Source organism: Muntiacus reevesi, chromosome 10 (genome assembly GCF_963930625.1).
Source record: "Muntiacus reevesi chromosome 10, mMunRee1.1, whole genome shotgun sequence".
NCBI lineage: Eukaryota > Metazoa > Chordata > Mammalia > Artiodactyla > Cervidae > Muntiacus > Muntiacus reevesi.
Window position 1 is genome coordinate 43,697,881 of NC_089258.1, and position 5,759 is coordinate 43,703,639.

Sequence of the window (5,759 nt, forward strand, 5' to 3'; positions counted from 1 at the left end):
GAAATCCTGAGTTTCCTGCTTCAAATCAAGATGAGGCCTATTCCATTGCAGCAACTCGAGAGGAATCCTGAGGTGACAGTTGCAACCCGAAAGGAGGCCTTGCTTCCCTGAGGCAACACACGAGGTTCCCTTAGCTCCCGTTCCCAACTCAAGAGGAACCCCAGGCTTCCCGACATAATTTGAGAAAAACCATGAGATTGCCCCCCAAAGCGAGATGAACCCCATCCCCCTGCAATGCCTCAAGAGCAAAACCAAGTTCCCTCTGGAAATTCAAAAGGATGCTTGGCTCCTTTTTCCAACTTAAGAGGTTCGCTGAAATACCCATCCCAACTCAAGAGGAATGCTGAGTTTCCTTGCACAGCTAGAGAAGAGCCCCGTGTTTCCCACTTTATCTCAAAAAGAGGCCTACTCCCCTGCTTCAACTCGAGAGGAATACTGACTTTACCCTCACACCTCAAGACGAGGCTTGTCTCACTTACCGAAACTCGAGAAGAATCCCATGTTCTTGCTGCAAGTCTAAAGGACACCAAGTTACCCTTCAACTCGAGAGAAGGCCAGATTCCCATGCACTGACTTGAGTGGAACCCCAAGTACCCCCTCACAACATGAAAGGTGGTCTGACTACCCATTTTCACCTCTAGAAAAAGCAGAAATTCCCTGCCTGAACTCTACAGGAGGCATGAAAATCCTCTTACACCACGAGAGGAAACCAGAATTCCATGCCTCAACATGAGACGAGGCCTGAATCCCCTGTTGAAACTCGATAGGAACCCCAAGGGAGCCGGGTGGAGCCCATCCCCGGCTGGCCCCTCTTCCCCACCTCTCCTCCAACTCACACTGGCTGCAGTCACCGCCGCCTGTAGGAAGCTGGGAGCGGGATCTTGGGCCGGGAGTGTAGGCGGGGCTGCATGCACGGGCTCAGCCGCCCTTGCCGCTCTTTTATGAAATAATCACCATGCTCATCTGGGTCATGTATCACCTAAAAATTCCAAGTGCAAGTTAAATATTTTTGAAGCCTGAAACTTATCGCATACAGATTTGGGTACTCAGGAAAGGTAGCATCCCAGGGCGGCCATGACCGCCATCCTGGAGCGTCTGAGCACACTGTCCATGAGTGGGCAGCATCTGCGACGCCTGCCCAAGATCCTGGAGGATGGGCTGCCCAAGATGACCAGCACTGTCCCCGAGACCGACGTGCCCCAGCTCTTCCGGGAGCCCTACATCCGCGCCTGGTTCCGCCCCACCGGCCATGAGTGGCGCTACTACTTCTTCAGCCTCTTTCAGAAACACAATGAGGGGGTCAACGTCTGGACCCACCTGCTGGCTGCGCTGGCCGTCCTCCTGCAGTTCTGGGCATTCGTGGAGGACGAGGACCTACCGTGGACCTCTGCCTACGCGCTGCCCCTGCTTGTCTATGTCCTATCCTCCATCACATACCTCGCCTTCAGCCTCCTGACCCACCTGCTGCAGTCCAAGTCGGAGCTGTCACACTACACCTTCTACTTCGTGGACTACGTGGGTGTGAGCGTTTATCAGTACCCCGGCGCCCTGGTCCACTTCTTCTACACCTCTGACCAAGCCTGGTACGAGCACTTCTGGCTCCTCTTCCTGTCGGCCACCGCCTTCTGTGGTTAGTTATCGTGCGCCGGCTGCTGCTACACGAAGAACCGGTACCACAGGCCCTACCCGGTCATGAGGAAGATCTGCCAGCTGGTGCCATCCGGGCTGGCCTCCATCCTGGACATCAGCCCCGTGGTCCATCACCTGGTTCTGTGCCACCTGTCCAGCTGCCAGGACCCAGCAGCCTGGTACCATGCCCTCCAGATCATCTTCTTCTTGGTCAGTGCCTACTTCTTCTCCTGCCTGGTCCCGGAGAAGTACTTCCCTGGTTCCTGTGACATCGTGGGCCACGGGCACCAGATCTTCCACACCTTTCTGTCTGTCTGCACACTCTCCCAGCTGGAGGCCATCCTCCTGGACTACAAGGGGTGACAGGACATCTACCTGCCATGCCACAGCCCCCTGTCCCTCTACCTGGCCTGCCTCTCCTTCTTCTTTGTGATGGCCTGCAGTGTGGGCACTGCAGGCTTCTTGAGACAGAAAATCAAGGCCAGACTGAACAGGAAAGATTCCTGAGACTGCCAGGTGGGGTGTGGTGTGGAGGCGGCCTGTCGTGATTTGGGGAGAACTTGAGTCCACAGTAGGAAGTGACTTTGTGTTTTTAAGAGTGGGCTTTTAAACGAGCACTATATTTCCAAGGGTAGCTATGGCTATGGCATTGGGAAGCCAAAGGATCCAAGAGTTTTGTTATCATTGTCCTGAATAAAAGGTTTATATTTCATCCTCTGGGCTGTAGCCTTATGAGACACAGGAAGGGAAGGGACCTTGGCTAAGGTTCGTCGGACACTGAATTAAGAATCTTCATGCCTGAAAATTGAGTAGCGTTCTGACTGTAGCCTCCGGGGGCCAGCCCTGGACTAGAGGGAAAATCTAATTGGACTGAAAAAATTACAAGGTGGCTGGACCACACTGTATTGAAATGGGCATTCTTTTGCAATGCTGGTCTTCAGTGAGTGGATACTGGATTTGTCTGACTTCTGGTCCCTTCTCTAGCCCGCTTTTCTCAGGATGATGTCTGCCTGGCTGTTTTCTCCAGAGTGCTATTCACTCCCAGCTGTAACTTGCATGGGCATATCGAGGACAATGAAACAGTCATGCTTCCAGGAAATGCTTGGATCCAGGCAGACATTCAGGATATTTACCTTCATATAATACTAATGGAAATGGTACTAGAAAATACAGTGCCAAGAGCCATCAGGAGGCCCAGTCAGCAAGAATGGCTACTGTTTGGTGTCATGGGACCCTTCTGTTTTACCCCCGTGCACCACAGGATTACCTGACATCTACTAGGGCTGCTTTACATGGCAGAAGATCTGGAGCTTTCTTCAGAGGATTTTCCCCAGATTTTGACAAGCGTATTCAAAAAGCTCCTGGTAGAGTGAATTGGTTCTAGGGATCTGATTATTTCAAGAGGAACTCAAGGTCCAACCTGTTAAATAGATGCTGCCCTATGAAGGACCCATGTAACTCTCCTAGTTCATGGTCCTCGGGAAAGCATTGTACCTCAGCTTAGAGCAGCTTAAATCAAGTCCCAGAACAGATACGTGTGTGTACTCATGCAAGGTTGGTCCTCGAAGGCTCCTTTGGGTGAGGCCGGTGAACTGGGCACCCTGTAGGCAGAATGTTCTTCTGGGACATCACTGCCCGGCAGCTTCTGTGGGATGGGGAGTTGGGGGTGGGTACTTACAGTTGATATGTCCTGGCTTCACAGCCCCCTGAGGACTACCTTCTGCAGTGATCCAGGGAAGGGGGCTGCATTGAAACTCTACCCAAAAACTGTATTTCCTATCAGTATAAGGTCTCTGTTTACTAAAAAGGGAGGTGGCTTTTCACTCCAGTTTGATGAACCTCCTCTCTTCCTAGGTTACTGTCTTCACATCTTTTTTTTCCCTTTCTCTTGAGAGATGTGTGGGGTTTGTGCCTTATAAATGAAAATTTATGAACACTTCACTTAATACATGGCCACATGGAATTTTCAATTTGAAGTTATCGGGATAAGAAAAGAGAATTCATTGCCTTTCAACCAGTGGATGAAAGAAGTTCAGAATACTGGAATCGCTTATCCATCAGAAGACTCTTTCAACCTGTGTTTTTTTTGGGGGGGGGAAGTTCAACTGAAGCTTTCCTGTAATCTTTATATCAAGAAAGCATAGCAGGACTCCCATGGTGGTCCAGTGATTAGGACTCTACACTTCCACTGCAGAGGGTGTGGGTTCAATTCCTGGCTGGGGAACTAAGATCCCACGTGCTGTGGACAGCCAAAAAAAAAATAAAAAGAAAGCATATGTCTTGTCAGCTATGTTGTTTCTTCCTGGTGGATTCCTCCTGGGAATCCTCAAATATCTGAACTTCTGTGCTACCCACATGTCTTACACGAGCTTCTGGCATCCAGGCCAAATTCACCGCCAATAAAGTTAGTGACCCTGAACGGGACTGAACTGATAAACAAAGGAATAGAAAGTTGCATCAACACAGTGCAGGTAGAGGGTCAGTTTAAGATGGAGACAAGAAAGCATCTGAAATGTTCATAATTATGAATTTGTAGACTTTCTTCTTGTAAAAGTTGAAAGAAAAGTGTAAGTCAAGCTCCTGAATGTAACCATGGTGGGCAGAGATCTTTAGGCCAAATGAAAGTATTTTTAGAGAGACTAGAGGGGTGATTCTCTATGCCATCCACAGACCAATGCCAGTCTGCACACAAAACAGTCTGTGACAAGTACAGAGCGACACTAAATTTTTAGATATGAGCATAAAATTCATAACATTTTGATTTTAATTTACCCAAGTATTGGTCCACCAAGTGATTGGAAATTTAAAAAGAAAAATTTTTTTTTCACCAGAGATATTTGAAAAGCATTGAGGTAGGAGACTACTATCTCATTAGAAATTCCAGTACCTCAGGAGAAATACAGAAACGGGAAATACAGGCATTTTTCACTATTCAGACTCTTAAGGGTTACATACTCCTTTTAAAACAATTTCATTAAAATGACTGAATCAGTAAGGAAGCGACCTTGTTTGTTTAAAAGGAATAATTAAGTATTTGATAAAGGAAACGGTTGTTCTTACTCTACCAAAGCCAACAGTTGACATAGGAAATTCTGCTATTATTTCTCTCTCTGTCTCTTTTCTTTTTTTTCACTAAGGCTTTCAATCTATTAAAATGTAAATGCCTTTTTTAAAAAAAACTTAACTATCAGTCAGTTATATCTTGGGAATAAAGTGGATATTGTGTGTACCCCTCTACTCACGGTAAGGAGAGGGGATAGCAAGATGCAACAATTTGGGGAACTGTTTGCCTGATTCCCTCTTGCAAATACTCCCTGGCCTGTAATGTTACTGCTCTTCAGATGTTATGGTTTCATCTCCCACCTCGGCTGAAAGTACCTCACTCAGTAACACTACTATCAATCCTCTGATGGAAGCTTGAAATAGTAGGAGCTGAAACCATGGAATGGAGGCAGTTCTTTCCCGCCTCTGTTGTCCATCAGTTCCCCAATTATACCGGGTTGCTTGGAAACATTAGATTTTTCCGTTGCCATGCTGTAGTTTCAAGTGTGTCCTCCAGATGGCGCTCAAGTCTTACTCAGAGGAGGCATGGCCATTGTCCCCAGAGCCTCGGCCTAATTGTGTTGGTCCTAGCGTTTCGCTTGGTGACTTGGCAAAGAAAACATAGAACTATTTTCTGTTTATATAAATCCACTTACACAAATGACCATTAAACATTTTGTAAATGGGTTATTGTACTCTCAACAGCTACCTTGTGTTTTTGACAAGGCCCGTCTTAAAGAAAAGTTTTATCTAGACAAATATTGTCAGAAGGAGACCAGGACACTTCATAGCCACCTAGAAGTAGGAAAATATAAAAGCTTAAAAAAAGAAATCTCCCTACCCAGACTCCCAAAATACTTGCCCCTCCCCAAATCCCCACTTGGTAGTAGATCAAATTGCTCCTCCCTCCCCTCAAAAGCTATGGAGTTGATTTTTCTGAGGATTTCAATCTAATTGAATAAGTATTTCTGACCCTCCCCGCCAAAAAAGGAACCCCGAGATCCCTGTTGCAACTGGAGAAGAAACCTGAATTTCCCGCCTCAACTAGAGATGAGGACCTATCTCCCTGCAATGACTCGAGAGGAATC

At 47.3% G+C, this 5,759-nt stretch overlaps 1 pseudogene; it reads left to right on the top strand.

Annotated features, from left to right (window-relative positions):
• Nucleotides 1-1,074: 1,074 nt before the first annotated feature.
• On the top strand, nt 1,075-2,136 carry LOC136176346 (membrane progestin receptor beta-like; annotated as a pseudogene).
• Nucleotides 2,137-5,759: the final 3,623 nt, after the last annotated feature.